Genomic DNA, 13059 nt, shown 5'->3' with positions numbered 1-13059 from the left:
CCCGATGCGGGGCTCGAACTCATGGACCGTGAGATCATGACCTGAGCCGAGGTCAGACGCTTAACCGACTGAGCCACCCAGGTGCCCCGAGTCACTTCTTAATAGAGTCAATATATCCCAACATATCTGAATAACTTTCCCTGATTACTTCAATCAGAAAGTCAGAGACAAGGTTCACACTCATATCGTCCTTACTTCAAATTCATTTTTCTGCTTTTTCAATCATACTCTCTCTTATAACTTTCAGAAAGTTAGGAAATTGGGAATCAATGATTCCAGTACTCTGCTTTAATGTATATAAAATATTACATTTCAATTTTCTAGGTGAAAAAAAAAGAGAAATGAGTGCTAGAGACTTGGTTAAAGCACATGCCTAATAGTCAGTAGTTACAAAATTACTGGAAGCAACAACATGAGGGACTTTATGTTTTATCCTCCCTCTTCCTTTCCTCCTTTTAACTTCTATTATTTCTTTATACAAAGCCCTGTGCCAAAACTGATGTGTATAGCCATGGAGTGATGCCTCGTACATTCTCCATAAATCTAGTTCTTCCATTCCCAGACACTTAGAACTTTTGGACTTTTTGCATATTTTGTAGATCTTCCTTCCCACCAGCAAATTCTCTATTTGTAAACCTTTGTCTGCTCTCATTAGACTTCTCCCACCCCACCACACTACCACACATTACAGCTTACCCTGTTCTGAGCTCTGAGGGTGTGTAAGTGGCTATACTTTATCTGAAAAAAACAATACAATCCCATGTGTTAGATGCTAATTTATTATTATTATGCTTTATATATGATGGATTTGCATGTTAACAAGGTCCACTAAGATAATGACATTAAAATAAAAGGTATCATATCAAAGGAGAGAAAGTCAGAGTACATTCTATGTCATTTCCTCAGAAGAATCACTTTCCAAAAGACAAATATTCTCCCACTCCAAAAATAAGTCAAAATGAATAAAAATTAACACAGTAAGTAAACTTTTAAGCAAAGGATGGTTTATCCAGGGGTTCCTTTTTCTCCTTTTTCCCATCTATTTCCCCCTCATTTAATTCCATACTTGTCCTACTTCATTGTCCCCAGCTCCATTTTTTTCTGAATCATTGCCTCTGACTCTTGTTATTCATTCATTTATTTATTTATTCAAGCATTGACAATTCTGAGACTTTCCTGGCTCAGCGATCTACAGATCATTCATCAGCATGTGAATGTCTTCCCAACAGTGACCTTGGCATTCCCAGAACAAAATTATCTTTCCCCTGGTCCATCAGGTCAGGGTCCATGTTACAGAGCAATTATAAATCTGGGGAGAAACTTATTTTAAAGGTTACATAATCTCTAAAGAGATTTAATTTTTGTAAATGTGCTTGTGCTATTAGGATAATAAAAATAAACACTGAGCAAAAGTTTAAGAAAACAGAAGGTGGTAGTAAGCCATTCTTTATTCTTTGATGGCAAGATAAGGTCTACTGCTCAATTTAGACAAATATATATATATATAAATATATATATATATATATATTTTTCCCTGAAATATTTCCCTGAAATATATTTCCCTGAAATATTTCCCTGAAATATGAAATATGGCAAGATAAGGTCTACTGCTCAATTTAGACGAATATATATATATATATATATTTTTTTTTTCCCTGAAATATGTTGCTTATAGTGAAGCAATCAACAACAGCCTTATGATGATCTGGGCACTTGAGTTGTGATATACAATATACGCCCCTTTGCTAATATTATTTCCTGAGATTGCAAAGTTTTTTTTTTCTTATGAATTCCTCTAGCTAATCACCAAAACTACATCCTCAGAGAAGCCTTCCCTGATCTCTGAAATATTGGGTAGAAATGTTACTGTCTGTGGGCACAGAACCCCTAGTTTTAAGCCTCATTCTAACAATATTAGTTTCATTAACTTGCCAATTTTATTTATGTGACACAAATTTTCATAAGATATCTAATGTAATGGTATTTCTCTTGCAGGGTCATTTAAAAAATTACAAACCCTAGATTTAAAATATTTAGCATACAGGAAATACTTAATAAGTGGTAATCTTCTTATTACTATTTAGTTTTCCCACTTAATAATAGTTTTATTCCATTTTTATAATAATTATTTAGCCCCTTATTAGAGCCCTTTCTTCCCATGTTTGTATATTAATCCGGGATCACTACAAATGGAGGAAAGAAGGATTAATGTACTAATAAGGCTTGGGAGGTACAATCCCAGACTGACAAAGTGAGGGGAAACAGGGAGTGGAGCAATAGAAGACATGGTGCATTGCAATGAATGCAAGGTAATTCCTTACTATCCTCGTACCATTTCAAATGGAGCACTGATGAGCTATAGCAGTTATATCACCCCACAGAACTTAGGATGGGTTGAGAAAAGTATCCTTTGAAGTAGTCCTCTACAGTAAGGGAGATTTATGTACCTGGATCCTTCCTGCCTCCTTTTTCATTGGTCTAGTCACTACACAGGGAGATAACACCTCCCCTTCCTGAGTTGAATCATTTGACTCTTCAGTGGACATTGTAGAAAGGGGTCTCGCCATCACCACCCCCCACTTGGTGTGTTGTCTTATGTAAATCTGAAAGAGAAGGGTCAACTTGGTGAAAGTGTGTACCAACAGAGAAAGAAAACAGGATGTGGTTGGAATCTGAGAAGGCACCCTAGGTGTATATACCAACACACTAGTTCTCCCGTCACACTGGACAATACTTGAGGACAAACACTTTGCTCTGTTTGTTTTTCTATATTTTCTATATTTGTACTATTTTATTTGTATATTTGTACTTGGTATAGCGGCTGGCATTGAATGTCTGCTTGTAATGTAAGTAAACAAAACAATCAAAGAATACACACATAAGAGACATCATAGTACCAAAATAAAGAGTCTGTTACTTCATTCCTTGGAAGATATGGTAAAACAATTACTCAGTGAATGATATATACAACATTAGTTGATTGAATAAGATTGCTGATTCAAATTATTACTTTTTAACCAATTAATTGCAATGAGTGAATCACTTATTTGCTGTAGAGATTACCAAAATCACAGAGAAGAAAGAATAAAAACAAGGCAATCTGAAATATTTATACACCTATTACTTTTTGGCTTCTGCAAAAAGAATTGTTTCTCTTCCCTTTGCATGTCTTTCTCCATTTGTGACTTCGTAAAATGTTCTTAGAGCTTTTTGCTCCTTTCTTTTACATTTAGTGTCACACTGTTTTCATCATAGAAGCCTGAGAAAGAACCAAAACATGATATAAAACACACATCTTTGAGCTCTGGATATATTCCCTTCATTGTTTGCATGTCTATAAAATGTTTTGTTTTTCTGTTTTCTTGTGCATTTTATGTGTGTGTGCCAGAAATCAATTAAAAAAAACAATGACAATAACTTAAAAAAAAACAGCCTAAATATCACAATGATTCTTTTTTAAGGAAAAATACTTGTGTTCTACAGGATAGCATGGAAAACATCTAAATTAAAGTTGGAGGGAGCCCTTAGGAACAATATTTCAAATATTATTCAGTACTCACTGGCACAGAAAAGTGAAGACTATATTTGCATAACATGTAGATGGACAACTTAATTAAGATGAAATATCTACTTCAGGAAAAATGTATCAGTACTTTTTGAGTCCAGCATATGGATGGCTAGCAGGATCCTTTGAAAAGATCTTTGTCAGGTTGGCATAATTATGCAGCACATAAGCCACCACTTGCTGCCCCCAGCCCGAGCCCCATAGGGCAACACAACGACTGGTCATTGATCTATGTTCTATAGTGAACTTTGGAAGTAGCAATCCTAATGCCATTCTTTGATTCTTGTGGCTTAGTTCCCCTTTTGCTCCCTCTCAACAGGGCTTATACTGAGATTAATGTCTTATTTTTAATGGTCATAAAGATTTGAGTAAGGATTTAAATAGCACAATGCAACATTTTAAAACTCTGACTTTACTTAACATGTTGTGTACAAGAAATACCATCTTTGAATATGGAAAGAAATGCACCAACTCAAAGTCTTCTGCTACACAGTTAAATTTTCCAGAAGCTAAAGTGTGGTCCAGCATTTCCCAAATTGCAAACATATATTGTACCATGAAATTTCGTTAGAACTTCCTTTTAGGAAATGGTATTTTTTAATGATAAAGTGAGTTTTGGTAACCTGCATACTGTCTCTCCCATTCTTCTTTCCCACCACTACACAGTCATTCATAGCATTTGTGTATAAATTAAAGCCTCATACAAAATCTCCTGAAAAGATACCTGTTTTGTGTTTCTTATTTGAGTGCTATGGAAACGACTGAGTTCAAAGAAACCTTGAATCAGAGAATATCTATACATAGAAACTGGGAGAGTGGTGTTCTACAAAACTCACTTAGGAGACACTACAGGTTAGATCAAGTCACATGGAGAAGTAGTAACTAGTCTTCTATTCTTCAAGTCTTTTCTCAAACACACTGTCCAGAAGCCACCCCACATTTCTCATGTTTCTGTATCTGTAAAATATTCAACTTCTGTTAAACTGGCATCATAGTCTGCCTTGCCTATAGTCATTCATTGATACTTTAATAGCACTTATTATTTAGTATCAGTGACTTTACACAGAATTGAATCTGATTTTCATAACAGTCCTTCAAGGTGGGTATTAATATTTTACTTACAGATGATGGCACTACAGTTTAAGTAGTTAAAAATAAATCCCTCAGTTCATTTGAGTGATCTCATTTTCCCCTCATTACACTATACTGCCTCCTTTATGTATCTTCTTTAAATTTACTGTGAGCTTCTACTGGGCAAATTGTTTCCGATGATTTAATTTCAACCCCTTTCCAACAAGCTGCAAGCACTGCCTTGATAATCTCCTAGATTTTTTTTCTCTACCTGTATATATGTTTATGTGTACAAATTTATTATAGACAAATTTAGAGATTACCAAAAAACAATTGCTTAGTAATGACGAAGAACTGAGAAATATTATCTAAAGTATGGACTTTTTAGTCCTACTATGGCAATTGTACATTTACCTAGGTTGTGGGTACATCAGTAGAAAAAGCTCAAATGACCTAAAAATACTACAGTAAAATATAAGAAGAGTCATTCAACAGTCTCTTAAACAAATGGTGTTGGGAAAACTGGACAGCAACATGCAAAAAAACTGAAACTGGGCCACTTTCTTACACCATATACAAACATAAGCTCAGAATGGATTAAAAACCTAAATGTGAGACCTGAAACCATAAAAATCTTAGAAGAGAGCGCAAGAAGTAATTTCTCTGACATCAGCTCTAGCGACATTTTTCTAGATATGTCTCTCAAAGCAAGGGAAACAAAAGCAAAAATAAGCCATTGGCACTACATCAAAATAAAAAGCTCTGCACAGCAAAAGAAACAAAGCTAAAGGAGAACCTACTAAATGGAAGAAGATATTTGTAAATGACGTATCTGATAAAGAGTTAGTATCCAAAATATGTAAATAACTTATACAACTCAACACCAAAAATAATAATCCAATTAAAAATGAGAAGACATGAACAGACATTTCCAAAGAAAACATACAGATAGCTAACAGATAAAGATGCTCAACATCACTAATCTTCAGAGAAATACAAATCAAAACCACAATGAGATATCACCTCACATCTGTCAGAATGGCTAAAATCAACAACAGAAAAAACAACAAATGTTGGTGAGAATGTGGAGAAAAGAAACACTCATACACTGTTGGTAGGAACGCAAGTGATGCAGCCACCGTGGAAAACAATTATCATATGGTCCAGCAATTCCACTACTGGGTATTTACCCAAAGAATACAAAAACACTAATACAAAAAGATATATGCACCCTTATGTTTATCGCAGCATTACTTACCATAGCCAATTGTGGAAGCAATGTAAGTGCCCATTGATAGAAGAACGGATATAGAAGTGGCATATATACATACACACACACACACACACACACACACACACACACACACACACATATACATACAATGGAATATTACTCAGCCAAAAAAAAAGAAAGAAAAGAAAAGAAAAGAGAAAAGAAATCTTGCCATTTGCAACAACATGGCTGGGTCTAGAGGGTATTATGCTAAGTGAAATAAGCCAGTCAGAGAAAGACAAATACCATATGATTTCATTCATTAGTAAAATTTAAGAAATGAAAGGAACAAAGAAAAAAAACAGAAAACAAGCAAAAAAAAAAACCCAACAGACTCTTAATTATAGAGAACAAACTGGTGGTTACAAGAGAGGAGGCTGGTAGGAAATGGGTGAACTAGGTGAAGGGCATTAAAAGCACACATCACGATGAGCACTGAGTAATGTACAGAATTGTTGAATCATGATATTATACACCTGAAACTAATATAACAATGTAGGTTAATTATACTAGAATTAAAATAAAAAAATAAAGAAACTGCCAAAAAAAAGTCATCCATATGCTTTGATCAGATATTTTGAATTTTGTTATAGATTCTAATTTCTTACTTTTTTACTCTTTTTCTTCCTAAGTTTTTGATCCTAACAGTAGTCATAATTTAACCATGACAATGTCTAAAATAAAGACAACCAACAATATTTGATACAATGTATACCATGTACCTGGCAACCAAATTTCCATACTTTACACAAATATCATTCTCTAGAAACACCAAAGTCACTTATATAATGACACATATATAATTTTATCAATTCAATTTCCCAGATTTGGTGAACAGAGTGGAGTAGCTTACATAGCAGTGAGTATGTCCTCATCCTTCTCCAGCTTCCCATGACTTCTTAGACTACCTGATCTCTTCACACCCACCCAATCTGCTATTTGGAGCAAAATATTTTCTCTGAATCTGTATTAAAAATGTCCAGTAAGGTGTTAACCCAAGCTTTCTTCATAGAGCCTTTTGAATTGTAATTGAGGAATTGGAGGTTTATAACATAAATCACAAATTTTTAAGAGCAAATTTAGATAGCATAATAAGAAGAGCACAGAATACTTAAAAGGAATGTTCATTCTAAGAATCCTTCAGAACATGGCCCATGAACTTACATTTCATTCATTATTATTATTTGGAGAAAGTGGCGGTGACATGCACTAGAGCTCAGATGTGAGTCTTTCATCTAGGGCTGTACTTTGCTAGATAAATGAAATACTGGTCAAGTGAGAACTTGAGGCCTAACCCAAGATACATATGCTGGCCAGCAGAGTTAGAAGAGGAGATTTTGACAAGAGGAATTTTTTGGAGGAAAAAAAGTTATTACAGCTGGGGAAGGAGGGAAGTAACAAGGGAAATGAAATTGAGATGTCAAAGCTAACTTCCCTCACCTAATACGAGTGTTTAACATTTTTGGTTAAACTGTCACCCCATTTAGTTGCAAAGCATGCCAAGAGAGCATGTCTTAAAGTGGATTAACATGAAGTGAAATCCTAACTCTGAATATACTGTATCCAGAATGGTTGGTTGAGAGCAGAAATAGTAATATAAAGGTCTTTATTAGCAGAGTTGAATTAATGGAGTGCTGAAATGGGAAATAGTAACATAGAATTATGAAAAGATAGTTCCTAGAACATCTATGTGACTGACTGATTTTTTAAATGTTTCATTTGTATCTTAACTATTTAGAAAAAGTGGCAGCATTTCCCTGCCGCACATCAGTTTCAAAAGCTGGTGCTACACATATAAAACAACTTCCCTTGAAGGGTTTCCTTAGATACACTGTCAACATTAGTGTAAGCTCTGAAAATAAGCCATTGAGTGGAAATCGCTTGCTGCCTAAATTATTCCTTGCTGCTGAAACTGGAATCATACCGATGCCTGAGAAAAAATACAGCTCTTAGAAATAGCTAGACCCATGGGGCGCCTGGGTGGCGCAGTCGGTTAAGCGTCCGACTTCAGCCAGGTCACGATCTCGCGGTCCGTGAGTTTGAGCCCCGCGTCAGGCTCTGGGCTGATGGCTCAGAGCCTGGAGCCTGTTTCCGATTCTGTGTCTCCCTCTCTCTCTGCCCCTCCCCCATTCATGCTCTGTCTCTCTCTGTCTCAAAAATAAATAAACATAAAAAAAAAAAAAAAGAAATAGCTAGACCCAAGCACAAGGCTACTTCTACATACAGAGACACTACTGAACCAATTGTTCTAAATATCCAGATGATTTGGTCTTATGGTATCCTAATACAAATTAGCTTGATCTGGAGAGAGAAAAAAAAAGAGTGACTGAGGTACATATGTGCATTTTCCAAAACGTATTGTGCCTTCAAAGTCTATTGCCATATCAACCAAAATGAGCTTAGTATTATACAAAAAAAACCCCACAATTTTTAGGAGGAACTATGCTATCAATACTTCATATTTGTGATGCTAGCTTATTCACCCATCATTTTAAAATCTGTAACCCACATTAGACACATCATAAATCCTTACACTAAAACCAAAATGCAGCAAGGGAGAAAATTATGATTATTTTAGCTTTTTAAAAGCCTCTCATCTGTCAGCAATGGATCACAGGTGTCAAAAAGTGATGATATCAGATGGGGCCAGAGAAGGAATGGGATATTCTAACAAGAAGGCATATTAAAATTGAACTCACTGAGTGGGTTAGCAGTATGTAACCATCAAATACCAGAAATCCAAGTAGAGTATCTCTGAACCAAAATAGCTGAATAAGCTAATAAAGTATCAATATTGAGTAATGTCCCTTCATCTTGTGGGAAGAGCTGTCCCATAGATGTATGCAGATATGGTTAAGCAAATGAAGGAAAACGTTCACAGGGAAGAGAAGAAATCCATAGGGAGCAGTGGACATGGTTGACACCTCAGTCCTATGGAAAGCCTTCATAATTCTAATATGAACCATGGGTGCTGGGTAAATAAACCGAGGTAGACTTATCCTATTACTTATTTGTTATTAAACACACACACACACACACACACACACACACACACACACAAAACTTTGTTATTTATTCTATACTTTTGAACTGAACTGTCTCAAATTATGTCAGTATCATGCCAGTTGATTCCAGCAGGGTCTAGTTACATTTATTCCAGAATGTTCTAGCTACATTTAATTTCCAATTATTTCTCATGTGTGTCATACTCTTTAAAGGTTTTCTAACTTTGACTGGGTTTTTCCTTTTGCCTGAAACTATCTTACTCATTCTCTTTGAAACAATTTTATATTACGTGTACAAAGTCTTTCAAATAAAAAACTTAAAAATTTCCTCTTTTGTAATGCCTGCATTGATTATTTTTTCCATCTCAAAAAAATTTGTTCATATGTTTTTTAGACTACTTATCCAACTTTGCTTAAAAATCTATTTTGCATATGTGCATCTTCTAATAAATATGTTATAGCTTCTAGGATAGGGATTTTGTTTGTTTGTGTTTTTTTTTAAATCTTTGTGTCCTCAGAGCTCAGAATTGAGCCAAATACATTATATGTATTTAACAAATGTATATTGAATAAACATAAGAACACATTAATCTCACTTCCAGTCCAAATTTTGTATGACTGTTAGAGGCATTCTCTATCACTTTCTCTATTGCAAACTCCAGAAATATGAAAGGTCAGGTTGCATAGTAGAAGGTAAAATGTATAGGTAGACAACCTGAATGAGTTCTGATTGAGAGGTTAATTATCACATGCTATACAGCCCTAAGAAAGTCACCATCTTTCTAGTCTTAGAGGGAGGTGGGCCTTTTAGAACCTCTCCAACTATAAAAGTTTATGTTATTTTGAGTATGTGACCCACTTGACTTGGGACACAATTTTAAACTCACAAACAATGAACCTGTCAGTGTATTAATGAATACATATTTTGTCTATCTTTTAGATAAACTCATAATGTATAAACTACTTAACTAAATGCCATGGAAAGTACTCTAGTTTGTATTTGTGGAAATAAAGAGATGCCATTAGGTAAGAGAATTGTTAGCTTTTATTTGTTAGCAACAAAATTTAAGTGATACCATCCTGACATGGAATAGAATGAGACTTTATACTACCGTTGTCAATGAGAATGTTAAGCTATATTTTAAAAAAAGGAGAAAACAAAATGCTGTTCTATGCATACCAAAGAACACGTACCTACACATACACATGGACATAGGATTCTTAGCTTATGTATCATGAAGGACAGACTGCTCATTCATAGGTAGACAGAAGGTTTGACTAATCATCAAGAAATTAATTACACACTGACTTAGCAAATAATTTCCTCCTGGGGCCACTTTTTCATAAACAGGCAGAATGAGAGTGGTAGCCAAAATTATCTTTCAATTCCCTCCCAACTTACACATTTAATTGTTGCATGTTTTCTGAAATTAAACAAAATAAAACCAAACACAAAGTAAAAATACGTGAATTCTTGGTTGTGTCATTAATGTGTACCTCCAATTAGATGGAAAGCGTGGAGACATTCCTTAGCAGATGAGGACTCTCAGAACATGCTTACTTTGCTAGTTCCAGTTCTTTCTAGCATTAATACAGGATGAAGCAAATGCCATTACCATACATTATTTGGCCTTGGAGAAATAAGTATTTGGGTTTTTCTCCAGAACTCTAAAAAGTCATGACCATATCCTTGACAAATGATCAATGTAGTCAAGGAAGACTGAATTTCCAAATTACAGAATTCAGTTATGAATAATCCAAACATTTCTCACTTGCAGTTCTAAACATACTCCATTATTTACAGCCATCTACCCTGCCATGCCAGTGAAAAAAGAAACATGTCTGTCACTATAGGAAATAACTATGTTGACAATGTCCAAATTCAGACTTTCACCAATATCAGAGGGCTAAGCATGTTGCATAATCAATAGAATAAAGGGATACTATGTGGGATTGCCTCCAGGAAAACAACTTTTAAAGAATTGAATAGTTTTCCAAAGAGTTTCTGAATTGGCCACATGGTCTGAACAACCACAGAACACTATTTCATCTACCCTCATTTTTTGTATCCTTGTTTTGTCTATGGATTCTGGCACAGTCTATTTTCAACCTGGATCCCAAACTGTAATAGCTCCAACTATCTGCTTTACTTTGTCATTATATGAGTTTTGTTCTAACACATTTCTAAACTCTACTTTCAGCAAAAGTTTAAATCCCCCTTGAATTAAAGAATGGATCCCACAGTACTTGCACACACACACATGCATTCGCTCTTTGCTCTCACACTTGCTTTCTCACTGACCACTTACTCCTGTCCTATCTGGCATGCCCAGGATGCACCTTGCCATCTCCCCACACCCACCAGTTGACAGCCCACAGTGGAGTGAGCTTGGCCTGGATGTGCACCTGCAGCAGGGGTGCCCTGACAGAGCAGGGTACTTTGGGTACCTGGCTGCCTTTGCCATGTGGGAGGAGTCAACATGGTGGAGAAGTAGGGGAACCCAAAGTTCCCTCATCCCTCAAACATAGCAGTATTGAGGCTAGAAGACTTGGAATTCTAGGAATCTGGGAGAGTGACAAAAACCTCTCCAGGGGCCTGTGGGGACAACTTGGCAGGCAATAGGTCCTGAATGTGAACTGGGATAGATAAAATGGGCCTCATAGGCACCGAGGGGAGGGATTCCCTTCTGTGGAGAGACAAAAGGAAGAGAAAGAGGGGTTGTGGCAGTGTAGAATTATATTTGGACAAGAGAAAAACCACACATTGAGAACAGAAAAAATGGAGAAAGAACCAATTTCTACTGTGGGACTTTCCCTGGTCTGGAGCCAGCCACCCTGTGCATGCGCCTGGGGGGAGGGGAACCAGCCCAGGCTTGGTAGCCAGCTCAGGGGCACAGTCAGAGAGAAGAGTCTCCTCCCTGGAGTGTTGTGGGAAGAAGACAAATAGCCACTCCAAGGGCAAAAGGCCCTGCAGGCACCCACCAGCCAGAGGCCCTTTGTTAGCTGTCTGGGTGCAGTGGCACTACCCAGAACTGGGGTGCACAGAGAGGGATCCTTTAAGACATCAGGGTTTCAATCCCAGCCAAGTGCCTGGGAGGTGTGGGAGACTGTGTAATGGGGCAAACCGGCAGGCATGTCACTGTGAAGACAGCCTGAACAGAATTGGTTTGGGACACCTGGGGAGGAGAGACTGAGATGTCACCATTTTTCTCCCTATCACTAACAAGGTGGGGTTTCAGGGAATGGACAAGGGGCCCACCGTGGAAGTGAAACCAGCCTACACCAAACCACGCCCCTCCGTGCCTGGTAACTGCATATCTAACAGAGCAAGATTGACACTGACTGAACCAGACAGCCCCTCCTCCAGACCAGCTCAGCCACAGGTTCCAAGGCACCATCAGATATATGTTCAATGCTTTTGCATTTTCTGATTTTAAACTAAAGGCTGTAACAAGAGATGAAGAAGGGCATTATATCATAATTACAGGGTCTATCCATGAAGAAGAGCTAACAATTATAAATGTTTATGCCCCCAACTTGGAGAAACCCAAATATATAACTCAATCATAAACATAAGCAATCTTATTGATAAGAATATGGTATTTGCAGGGGACTTTAGCACTCCACTTACAGCAATCGACAGATTATCAGAAGATCAATAAAGAAACAATGGCCTTGAATGATACAGTGGACCAGATGGACTTCACAGATATATTCAGAACTTTTCATCCTAAAGCAGCAGAATACACATTCTTCTCTAGTGCACATGGAACATTCTCCAAGACAGATCACATACTGGATCACAAAACAGCTCTAAATAATATAAAAGAACTAAAATCATACCATGTATATTTTTCAGATCACAATGCTATGAAACTTGAAATCAACCACAATAAAAAAATTGGAAAGCCTCCAAATGCATGGAGGTTAAAGAACATCCTAATAAAGAATGAATGGCTCAAGCAAGCAATTAAGAAGAAATTAAAAAATATATATGGAAGCAAATGAAAATGAAGACAGTACAAACACTTTGGGATGCAGCAAAAGCAGTCCTAAGAGGAAAATACATTGCAATCCAGGTCCATCTCAAGAAACAAGAAAAATCCCAAATATAAAACCTAACCACACAACTAAAGGAACTGAAG

Source organism: Prionailurus viverrinus, chromosome A3, assembly GCF_022837055.1.
Source record: "Prionailurus viverrinus isolate Anna chromosome A3, UM_Priviv_1.0, whole genome shotgun sequence".
NCBI lineage: Eukaryota > Metazoa > Chordata > Mammalia > Carnivora > Felidae > Prionailurus > Prionailurus viverrinus.
This window is presented reverse-complemented; position numbering follows the sequence as displayed.